The following is a 12,535-nucleotide window of genomic DNA, read 5'->3' as shown; positions in this document are numbered from 1 at the left end:
TCTGAGACTTCTCTCAGGATTCTCCTGGATTTATAGAAAATATCCTTTCTACATATTTAACTTATCTTCAGTGTTAAACCTATTAATTCCAGGCTTATAATGATTAAGAAACATTAGCAAGTGGCTTGACTTGAACTAAAATCAAAACCAAAGTGAGTCCAAAAGTCCCAATCTATGTAATTATTCCCTAATGGTACCATGTGACAATTCCAGGCGTAGACCATTCTACAAAATTGCTTGTTTGCTTAGGGGGAAATTTTCCTACAATGGTATTGATAGAAAGATTTATTTTAAATACCAATGTTTTCTATGTTCAAGCTATCTCATTCTATACTCATTGTAGAAACAGATAACACAAATGTGTTAATAGTTTACAAAATAAGAAGCACAGTCAATTAACATATAAAAGCATAACTGAGCTAGCCAGTGACAAAATAACATACAAATTTAAAGGCTATAATTGTTACCTATTAAGTGGATAAATACTGTTTATTAATTAATATTAAACCAGTATTGATGGATGTGCAGACAGACAGGCACACTCGGAAGCTGCCAGGCAGCAAGGGGATGGGACGTCCTCCGGCAGGGAATTGGGTGGTGTGTGTAAGCACTGTGAGTAATGTACATCTCCATACACTTATCTGTGGGAATGGTCATCAGGCATTTGGTTAAACAATTTTGTTCAAGGATATTCAATGAAGCACTGCTTATATGGTAAAAATTTGGGAGCATACTGCATGTATGATAATAAGGGAAAAATGAATAGATTGTGGCCCCTCTTTATGATGGGATATTATACATCCACTAAAATTGTGTTTTTCAACAATGGGTAAGTGCTAATTAATACCACAGTGATCTTTAAGCATTGTATGAATGTATCACATTAGCACATACACCCCGAAAATATGAACAGTTATTACGTATCAATAATAAAAACACAGTGATACGTCATTTTACTCCCATCAGACTGGTAAATATTTAAAAACCTGGCAGTCTTGTGTATTAATAGGAACTCGAAGCAACGAGAATTCTATACACTGCTTGTGGGAATAAATCTGTTACAACCACACAGAGCTCTGTTGAGCAGTAGCTAGTTAGATAGAAGACACACCTGCCCAAGAACCCACTCCAGGTGTGTTCCCTGGAGAAACTGTCTCACGTATGTGGAGAAGGAAGATGAATCCAAGAATGGCAGTGGCAAGGGTGTCAGCACCTGAACGAACGTGGGGAGCAGTGAGCATGTGCATGAGCAGGATGGTGGAAACTCTGCGGCTCATTCGTACAATGGCACACCGCACACCCGGAAGATGAATGGCCAGGACTGACACACCTCTGCATGGATCCATCTCCCAAATAAAATAATGGAAGACAAAAAGCACACAGAGGAAAAATATGTAGAATAAGACACCATTTAAGTTTAAAAACAATGCTGCGTCTTGCTTAAGAATGCAAATGTATGAGGGAAAGGTATAAAGAAATGTTTAGGATGATCACCCAAATATAAAAAGAGGTTGCCTGTTAGTTGGGGAAACTGATGCCGGCTGGGAGGTGTGCACAAGGACCTTCAAATGTATTACAGTATTTTATTGCTTTGCTGGAGGGCAACTCCAAGGATGTTCTCCTTCTCTTTTTGAAAGCGCTAAACAATGCATGATATTTTTAAAAGAAGACATAGTGGTATGAGAAGATACAAGATAACTGAAATAGGCGAATACATTCAATAGAATTTCACATAAGTGTATAAATACACATATGCATACACACAAAAACATGTCCGTAGTTATTACTTTCAGGCATTGGGCTTATTACTCATATTTGTTTTCTTTTTCTCACACTTATGCATTTCTGAGTTAAATATATTATTTCTATCACAAGAAAAAAAAGTATTGAAATGTTTTTAATTTAAAACTCGTATCCTTTTGGGCACTTGATCAGTGTGTATTTATTTATAGACTCAGGTTAAATTGCAAGCTTCCGGGAGCTCTCAGCAAACGTCCTTCAAGGTCCGACTCTAATACTGTGGAAGCATGTAGAAAAGGCTCTTAGTGACAAGACACTACTCCACTATTCCCCTCTGAGACAAAAATAATCCTAGTGGTCAGGATCGGGGAGAGACACTTATTAGTAATTATAAGTCTTAGAAAAGCCATTTATTGAGAGAGGGAGCAACTACGTCTGGGGAAAGGAAAGAATGCTGATCTCAGTCATTTTAAATCCCTGCATACTTCCCCAGAAGCTTCTAGAAATGTGCGTGGACTGGTTAATAGTTGGTGCTCTACCAACTGAAGGAAACCTTGGAAATGCTTTTCAACCTGGCTTTGTTTTTCTCTAGCACCTCTTCTTCAAAAAGTGTTCATCCACGATGAGGGGTTAGAACAGAAAGGAGTGACTCAAAGCCACACACTGTTTAAGGTAGGAAGGGGCCTGGCACCCATCTCCTGAATATCATCGGATGTCAGGCATGGGAGTTTGGGGCAGTTTTGCACAGACAGGCTGGGACTCAGGCAGACTAAGTGATCCCTTGTGTACACCTGTTCCGCACAGACCCTCCGTTCGGAATTCTGTTTTAGAATATGTAGGTCACACAAACAAGCAGAATAATAGGGTTCAGTTAGCTCTGCTTATAAACTGCAAAACATTTCCAGTGTGCTAAAAATGCAACATGCATAATTGGGCGAGAGCTACTTTGTTTTTAAATCTGTTCTGGTGATATATCTGAGACTCGGAGTCTGGGAAAACTGACAGTATTTTCCTCTCATTTTTCCAGGGTTTCCCCCAGTTCTTTTTAACCTGAGGTATGCTCTCATCCAGTGTACCTTGGTAGTGGCTGCTGGGAACTTGGCAAACCATCACATTTGCCCATCCTGAACATCAAGGATGGACAGAAGGTGGACGCCTTGTGCTGTCTAGGGAGACTCCAGGGGCCCAGTGTCTGGTTAAAGAACAAGATGGGGAAAACCTCAAGAATTTTAGGAATGCTGGTGATGCTCTGATTTGTAAAATGTGATGCTATGTTTATTTGTCAACATTTTATTGAAGGATGACAAACACGGATGATTGTGAAAATAATTAATATACATCTCAATACATTTTCTAAAGGTAGCAGCAGGTTTTAAATGAGGATGTGTGGATAAGGCAGTGGCTCATCTTTCCTTTTGTCTTCAAGGGAAAACACAGGCTCCTTAAAATCATGTCCACGCAGCCTGTGCCAGAGGTGAAATCAAAGCAACACAGAGCATCATACTGTATTTCAGCCCAGGAGACTCTGCAGCCTCTGCAAAATGTGTCTGTGAAACTGTCCTCGGCAAATCCTTAGCCCCGAATGTCAAGCCAGCTGGAGCGGCCACTGCCTCCTGCAGACTCCAGGCTCTTGCAGGACAGCTCCTGCCCAGGCCCCTCATCTCTGCTGCCTCCCTCCACTTGGGCCCTGGCTTGGAGACCTGCGGGAGAGAGAGAAGAGCTGATTTGTGTGCTGCCACCACTCAGGGATGGCGAGGAGAGGGGTAGTGGAGGAGCCAGGCAGGGAACACCACCTGCCCCTTGCTGCCCTTGCTGGACTTCTCTGCATCTCCTCTCTGGCTGCATTTCCCAATGTTCTTTCTGCATCCTTCCCTGGTGGCCTGGGCGGGTAGAGCCAAATGACAGAGTGGCTTCTGAGCCTGTGATGACAACCCCGGGGGACGATGTTGAAGGCGGCAAGGATTTCACTTCTTTTCATTCCCTAATGTAGGCTTTGGGTGAAGAGAAGTGGGAAGAAGGAGGAAAGGCAGGAGGAAGTGGAGCATCATGAAAGGCTGGACAAAGGAACACAGCACCTGCCACGCGCCAGCCCTCAGACTGCTGCAGAGGGCACCTGAGGCATGATTCTGCCTTACCTTAAAATGCCACCTGCAACAGATCTATGAGTGCTCTGCCTTATCCCCTCAGTCCCAGGCCCACAAAGTCTCTCCATAGCCCCTGCTGCGAGGGCTGCCTCGAGGTGCCCACTCATGGCCAAGGACTGACAATTATGAGGGCATAAACCCTGCAGCTTTCCTGCACCCTGATCAGGGCACCTGCGGGCATGAGCCTCGCTGTCCAGAGCTCCCTGTGGGATTGAGTGGGCGTAACCCTGCCTGCGTCTTTGTTGAAATTGCAGCTGGTTGGGCTTTCGTCCCTCCTCACTCCGCAACAGTGGGGTTTTCCTGCCAATGCTCTCTAAGAAACCCCTTTGAGATCTTGCCTCAGGGTCCACTTCTAGGGGAACCCAAACTAAGACAGTGCTATTTTGATTCCTCATAAATATTTTCAATCCTCCAATTTTGATTCATGAAACTCAGAAAATGAATCTTAAGTAAAATGTCTGCAATTGTGGCATCTCATATGATCTCTAGTTTTACTTTCTTAAGGATTTTTGTGGAAACCCTGCCTTGAGGCAGAATTACAAGACAAGTGATATTGAAAAGGAGACAATCTATTATCCACATGACCGTTTTAACCAAATTGCCTTCTGAGGTATGACTCGGGGTCCCTCAAAATGTGAGAAAGAATTTCAGTTCTTGTCATCTGTATTAGTTCACGGAGAATGAATCTTTCAATGATGAATGAAGGGGTAGGAAGATGTATACAAAGGCAAGGCTGCTCTCTGAGCCCCACAGGGTGGTGTCTGCCCTTTACTAAGAGACCCCCTCACCAGGCCCTGCCTCTGCAGCCCCTGCGATCACCTAGCAAATCCACCATCCCCCCCACAAACTCTTCTTTATTAGATAGAAGTAAAGGCACAGCAGCAGAGGGGAGCAGGTCCTTCTCCAGCCACTGCACGCATCTGTGAGCTTTGACCTCATCCCCTGTGCCACCCTGAAGGTCAAGAGAGGCCCAGATGCCTTTGGTTTTCATGTGGTGATGTCACTTTGGTACCACAGTCCACTCAATATATACAATTCATGATTTTTTAAAAAATCAAGGCTAAATTTATAAGATGAATTTGCCTAAACCTCTGGTTTTTAAAGCATATGACAGTACTTTTATTGTTGCCGGGAAAGCTGTTGACTTAGGCTTCACGGTGATAGCATGGAGGTAGGTGAGTCAGTCCAGTGAAGGTAAAAGCTACAAGAGTTCATTCTGTTTAGCTTTTCTACTTACGCTTTGTGATGTAAAATTTGTAGCAAATTCCCTGTATGTGTTTTTCTTCAGAGTGCACGTGACACATTTCCTGATACCTGCTAAAAGTTGATTTTTAACAGAGTAAAACATTTTGGAAGAAGGTAGCGTGGAGTGTCGTGTAAAACTGCACTCCAAACACCCACACCTGCTGCTTTGAAGTGTGTATTCTACTTGATTACTGAAGTGGGGTGGGGGTGTTTGTGAAATATTTGGGGACATGTGATGCTTAGGATGCATTTGTTTTGTTTTTACATATATCCCTGGTTTACAAAGCAAAAAGATTTTTTAGTATCTCCAAATTATTGTTTTTCTCCATTCTCTTTACCCAATTTGTTTTTCCACTACTTTTTTCATTTAATCCTGCCCATAATCTGATATATGGACCACCAAATCATCTCCATTGCAAATCACCTGAGCTCGCTGACTTTCCAGCCAACACATGGACAGCCACTTGCCCCTTTTACCCACCACACACATGGTGACAGGGCTATTGTTTTATGGCCCGGTTCTGGAGGACATTTCCTCAGTCATCATTCCACAGGCTCTCAACGAGTCTCTGAGAAATATGCTCATCTTCTGGAAGGATAACTTTTTTTTTTCACTTGTGATAGCCTGAACATCAGTCTTTGGACAGTAATTGTGATTTTTATGATTAACATATTTGGCAGCTCATCCATTTATTCATCTGCTTATTATTCATGCAACAGGCCTTTATGATTTTGCTGCATATCATTATTAGACTTTACAAATGGCTGCCAAAAATGGCCAGAAATCTTGCGTGATGATAGCACCAAATAGCTCATAGGAAAAGAATACGAAGTTGTGAATTAATCACCTTCCTAACATTTAGGGGTAAACCAGAGAGTTAGACAAAGCAAAGAAGAAATGAAGACAAACCTAGAATCACATCCCTCTTCAGATTTGATATACAAGAGACCCTCTTAGCCCATCTCCACTCAACAGGCCGGCTGGACAAATCATCCCTCATGCTTTATTGCCCTGGAAAACATACAGACTCAGGCCCAGCATTAGGCTTATGGCTGGAAGGGCCCCTCCAGGAGACCTAGGTCTGTCTGACCCTGGTTGTTGAATCATATGTACCCCATAAGCAAGTTGTGTCCATTCCAAACTCATTTATGTCCTTTCTTAGAATTGTTCTTTTCCTTATTTATTCATTTATTTATTTATTTGAGACGGAGTCTTACTCTGTCGCCTAGGCTGCAGTGCAATGACACGATCTCGGCTCATTGCAACCTCCGCCTCCCAGGTTCAAGTGATTTTCGTGCCTCAGCCTCCGAATAGCTGGGACTACAGGTACCTGCCACCACGCCTACCTAATTTTTTTTTTTTTTTTTTTTTTTTTTTTGTATTTTTAGTAGAGACTGGGATTCTCCATGTTGGCCAGGCTGATCTTGAACTCCTGACTTCAAGTGATCTGCCCGCTTCACTGCCCACTTCAAGTGATTTGGCCTCCCAAAGTGCTGGGATTACAGGCATGAGTCACCACACCTGGCCTTAAAATTGTTCTTAAATGTTAGCTTATTCTTAACATAGTATAATTTGCTTAAACATCTCAACTTATGAAATAGGAGACCAAAAGAAAAGAGAAAAGTTGCTTGAATAAAAAGAAGTAAGTCGAATGCTTTGGAAAGAATCACTAGCACTAACCTCCACAATCCACAATTAACTTATATTTATAACACATTACATACAGACACAGTTTATAATAATAAAAGAAATCTCTGGACTAGGCGTGGTGGCTCACTCCTGTAATCCTAGTACTTTGGGAGGCTGAGGCAGGTGAATAACCTGAGGTCAAGAGTTCAAGAGAAGTATAGTCACATGGTGAAACCCTGTCTCTACTAAAAATACAAAAGTTAGCCATCCACGGTGGCATGTGCCTGTAGTCCCAGCTACAAAGGAGACTAAGGCAGGAGAATTGCTTGAACCTGGGAGGTAGAGGTTGCAGTGAACTGAGAGCACGCCAGTGCACTCCAGCCTAGGCAACAGAGTGAGACTCCATCTCAAAAAAACAAAAAAACAAAAACAAAAAAACCCTCTGGAATTATTTTTTAAAAGATCAACCATTTAAATGTTTTCAAGGTTAATACAATTCACAACATAGGCAGATGACAAGGAGAACCAGTTCATAAAAGAAGCCACTATATATTACAGGTAAAAACTTTCATCATAAGTAGTTACTTTAAAAATGCAAATTAAAACTAGATTTACTGATTAAACAGGCAGATGAAAATTAAAATATGACTCAGTGCTACGTTCTCATTCACTCTTGAGATAAGTCTGTCCTGGAAAAAGTCTTCTTACAAGCAACTAGTCCATGTGTATCAAGAGTCCTAAAAACCATTAATTCCTTTAAACGCAGTGATCCTACTTCCAGGAATTTATTCTAAATCTATAATCAGATATTTGGCCAGAGATGTAAGACGTTCATCGTAGCACTATTACAGCAAAAGATTTGAAGTCACCCAAATGTGCTAAATTAGGAGAAATATACTTATGTGTGTATATATAAATATGTATTCCATATCAATATATATTATCTCTCTATATACATATGTATACAATATATAAATGTTTCTTAAACATATATATGAATATTACATAGTCATTACAAGTTGGATACTTAAACAATAGAAATGATTCATGGAACTGCTCATTTTATAATTTTAAGAGAAAAATAGTTTCTGAAATTATACATTCAAAATTATACCATTTTAAATTTAAAAGTTACTCTAAATATTTATATTTCTAAATTGAAAAGAGAATAAGAAAATATACCAGAATGTTGACTAGGATGTTGAAATTATTTTTCTTCTTTTATATTTTAATTTACTTTTCTAATTTTCTGCAATGAATATACGTATCAGATTTAAGAGAAAACTATTTTATTTTTTAAAAGGTGCTAACAAAAGACCTCTCTCTCCTTCTCTCTCTCTCTCTCTCACACACACACACACACACACACACACTAGGAACAGCTGTTGATGCTTCCCAGTCCAAAAATCCAGCCATGGTAGTTAGAAATGGCAGGTGTCAGAGAAAAGGGCTTATTTTTTGTGCTGGGAAGAGCACTGGGTGGCTCTGATCTGAGTGACCACATGATTTCATAAATATTTCCAAAGGCTTTTTTCAGACTAATTTCACTTTCTATAAAGAAACACGTATGACCAGGTTTACAGAACCACTCATTGAAAGCCAATTATTGGATGGTTGAATAATTGGATGCTCCCTCCTATTTCACTGGCATTGCAGTCATAAATTCCACCGATTGTCCTGCCTGGACCATCCAGGACTGGAGCCTCTTCCTTGTGACTGACGCAACTCTGTCTATGGTCCCAATGACTTGAACTAGCAAATTGGAATAAAAAGACCTTGGTCTGCGTCTCAAAATTAAATCCAGCCTAGAGTTAATAATAAAGTGCTGGGATGATTTGTTTGTACTTAACAACTGATAAATCACCAAACAAGAAATTTACCAAAAAGTACAGAAGGATTTGAAAATGTCTACAAATTCCGTAACTGCAAAATTTAATCTGTGAATCCCATAATTAATTTTGTTTCCAGTTAAGCAATCAGAAAGCAGCTGAATGCTCCTTTCAATCAACATCACTTAATTTCTTAAAGATCCTTTGTTCGATTATACTGGTTTTTCCAAACATGACAGTCTGATATATTTGGAATAGCATACACATTAGAGAATGAGAAATCAGTGAATAGAAATGGGTTTATCTTTAATTCAGAGTTCCAAAGATCTTAACTCCCACTTATCCACATAGAAATAAACTGATTTTAGAAACGGACGTACTAAAAATTGTTCTTTTTTAAATTAAGTTAAAATAGTATTCAAGCAACATAATATTCAAAAGTATAAAACAATTCATACAAAAGTTCCCAATACAAAGTAACCAGACTCTTAAGTAAAATATTTAGAAGAAGCTGGTCCATTTGATTCAATAAAAAATTAAATTAGAAAAACCTCATGCCTGTTAATGGAACTGGGAAGACAATTTGTCTTTTTCTCCGAAAAGGACATGGGGGCTTCAGATAACCATATGTTTGCTTGGAGTCAAAAATGGGCCATGGCTGCCAAAAAAAGCCAGAGTGATATTAAGCTGTATTAATAAAAGTACAGTGTCCATTGAGGGTGATAATAGTCCCTTTGTGGTGTGCACTTGTTGGAGCACAGCCCATCTGGGGCACTGCAGCCGCTCTGACAAATGAGGCTGCCCGGGCAGAGGCCCCAACGTGCTGGTCGCCTGGAAGCCAAGTCAAATGGCGAGCAGATGCGAGGGCTGGAAAAGGCAAGGGGAAGCAGGGTGGCATGTGACATCCGTATTCTAGCATATGAGGAGCTGTCATGGGGGAGGCGGATTCTGCAGACTGTGTGGTTTCCAGGTCAGAACGAAGAGCCAAAACATGGAATGTACAAGGAGGAAGATTTCAGCTCCCCATAATCAGGCTTTGCAGCAATTAGACGAAGAGGAGTACTGAACCCCCATCGGCAGAAGCATGGGCGATGGCGGGGCCTCAGTATTGGAAGTGTGAGGGATTTTGATTCTATAAACTTATCTTTTCTTACAAGGAAGAAAACGCAAGTGTATATTAGCAAAATATTAGTGTTGGAGGAGACCTCTTTACATGTTTTATTTTATTCTTTTTTTTTTTTTTTTTTTTTTTTTTTTTTGAGACGGAGTCATGCTCTGTCGCCCAGGCTGGAGTGCAGTGGCCGGATCTCAGCTCACTGCAAGCTCCGCCTCCCGGGTTCACGCCATTCTCCCGCCTCAGCCTCCCAAGTAGCTGGGACTACAGGCGCCCGCCACTTCGCCCAGCTAGTTTTTTGTATTTTTTAGTAGAGACGGGGTTTCACCGTGTTAGCCAGGATGGTCTCGATCTCCTGACCTCGTGATCCGCCCGTCTCGGCCTCCCAAAGTGCTGGGATTACAGGCTTGAGCCACCGCGCCCGGCCTTTTTTTCTATTTTTTTAAGTTCTGGGGTCCATATCCTGGATGTGCAGGTATGTTACATAGGTAAATGTGTGCCATGGCGGTTTGCTGCACCTATCAATCCATCACCTAGGTATTAAGCCCAGCATGTACTAACTCTTTTCCCTAATGCTCTCCCCTGCCACCCATGGAAGAGATATTTAAAGATCTTCTGCGACAATCTCCTCACCTTACAAGTGAGAACGGCTTGGCCCACAGCTGTTAAGATCACACACAGGTAACTGAGAGGAAACTGGGACCCACCTCTCCTGATGGTGAAGGCAATGGCCTTCCATGACCACATAGCATTACTGCTTTATTTTCATTGAAAATAGACAACATTTGTATCTCCACCTCACATGTTCACATGGGATGCAGGTTGAGTTGGGGATAAACAAATTCTCCAAGTCTCTAATATTTGTGAAGGATGCTGCTCGGCCACAAAATGTGAATGAAAGGTACATTAGACTAACTCTGACAGTGAAGAGTCTACCATCTGGTTGGAAAGGCGAGAAACTATATACGAGTCAAAATAATCCCATGGCAAGGCAATTTGTAAGAGTCAAATAGTCAGTTTGGATGCCAGATGCCCTAGGATTTCAGAGGAGGAGAGGCTGGACTGGATGAAAGGAGATATAGGACTTGAAGACAGAGGAAGGTACAAAGAGTAGGTGCAAGGGAGAAAGGCTTAGAGAAGGGAAGGTTGGATCGGGGTGAGGGAGACAGCAGGCAGTCAGGCCCAGGGCAAGTACTTGCTTCCACTATCATTACATAGTCCTGTGGTTGGTAAGTAGAAGTGTTCATGAGGGAGGAGTTAATTCGCGATGTCGATCGCCAGGAAGATATACCTCACAGCGTGTTGTCCACATCAAACTCCTCCTTAGGGCTTGCTATGATGTGACCCCCCCATCAGGAGCTCTCAGGCATTTCTTGCTGAGACATTTCTTGCCAGTATGGTTTGGACGTCATACCACAACCCACTGGAACCTACATGCAACAATGTCCAATTGGAGAAAGAGACCAGCACATGGAAAATACGTTCACTTTACACAAACTCAGTAGGGCGAGAGATGAGGGTTTGTGGTCATCTGAAAAAGAATCTCTGTGAAATTTTTTTGTGTGGCTCCTAAAACTCCAATTGACAACCTTGACTATTCCCAGCTGAAATGTGAAGTCTATCAGGACGTGATATTCACTTACAGGTGTAGCCAAAGGAAGGCAAGTAGTATGCCTCGTGTAACTAGATGGATTTGTCAAAGCTAAGTAGTGAGTAAATGATGCAATCCAAAAGCCAAGGCAAACAGAATGATCAAGAACTATCACAGTCCTTCCTTCGCAGAATTTTTCTCTTTCCCCGAAATATTTAGAACGAGAGCAAGACGGTGAGTTTGAGACTACATAAGCTGTAGTCTCAAATGCATGGTGCATTTTCTTTTTTCCAAACTCGGGCGACAGTGATGGCCTCCAACCCTTCATCGTGTTGTAATCACAGGAAGCACAGCTCTGTGTAAACATTCCAGTTGATTTTCAGAACAGCCCATCCCGGGTGTCTATAAAATAGCTACAAGGAAATTCTTGCAAATGAATAACAAACAACTCCAGGTGTTCAAATGAGGAACGTTCCCTAGATGGTACTGCCCAGACAAGCTCGGGTTGTTTCTCCAGGCAAACTTGGTATTTTTTGGTTAAAGAAACCAATACATAAAAAATGAAGGTCTTGCTTACACCGCCCCCCCCCCCCCCCCTTGGTTCTTTGCGAGATCCTGAAAAGGGTGACCGCAGAGGCTGTATTTTAGGGACCATGAGCTCTTTGAGAACAACACTTTTCTCCCCGTTTCAAAGCACTTGTTTGTATTTATCTCCAAATGACACAGTGGCGGTTTATTCAGTGACAATCAAAATCGCAGTTTCTGAAGGGTCCTGACTCCGGGGAGAGAGAGCGCTATTGTCCTCTGTCCACATGCCTGACCACTTTGAGAGAAAATTAATGACTTTGGAGACTGATATTTCTGCAAACCCCGAGAAAGCGACAATGTTCTGTTTCTGCTGACCGGAAAACTCTGGCGTGAGATTCTCGTACTGCAGATGAAACTTCTGGACGAGGATGCTACTTTACCAAGCCTGGGATGGTGCATAACCCACGCGGTGAAGGAAGAGGACTCTGGCTTGCTAAGTGTTTGTTGCCTTGCATTTTCTTGCAAAGATGAGCCGTCCCAGTTACGGTTTCCCGGAATACTGAAGGAGACATCCCACTTACTCATGCCCAAGGAGCACAAGCAAACTCCACATCCTTTATTGCCTGGAATGAGTTACAGCATGAGAAATCGGAGGGGGAGGCAGGAGTGAGGCGATGGGTTAAGGCAGCTGTGCCTAAATTAAAAATTCACTAG

The 12,535-nt window shown here is 41.9% G+C and overlaps 1 long non-coding RNA gene across 3 annotated transcripts in view; it reads left to right on the top strand.

Moving 5' to 3' along the window:
• Positions 1 to 3,884, top strand: part of LOC139357959 (uncharacterized) — a 90,360-nt gene extending 86,476 nt beyond the window's left edge. The window contains exons 3-4 of one of the 3 annotated variants that reach the window (XR_011612050.1): positions 2,333 to 2,412; positions 3,167 to 3,884. This is a non-coding gene — a long non-coding RNA (uncharacterized lncRNA). The remainder of the gene's footprint in view (positions 1 to 2,332; positions 2,413 to 3,166) is intronic. The other 2 variants (XR_011612051.1, XR_011612049.1) reach the window with 2 other exon arrangements.
• The last annotated feature ends 8,651 nt before the right edge of the window (positions 3,885 to 12,535 follow it).

This window comes from Macaca nemestrina, chromosome 13 (genome assembly GCF_043159975.1).
Source record: "Macaca nemestrina isolate mMacNem1 chromosome 13, mMacNem.hap1, whole genome shotgun sequence".
Lineage (NCBI taxonomy): Eukaryota > Metazoa > Chordata > Mammalia > Primates > Cercopithecidae > Macaca > Macaca nemestrina.
Note: the sequence above shows the minus strand (reverse complement) of the source record. Positions and strands in the feature narration are given on the sequence as shown.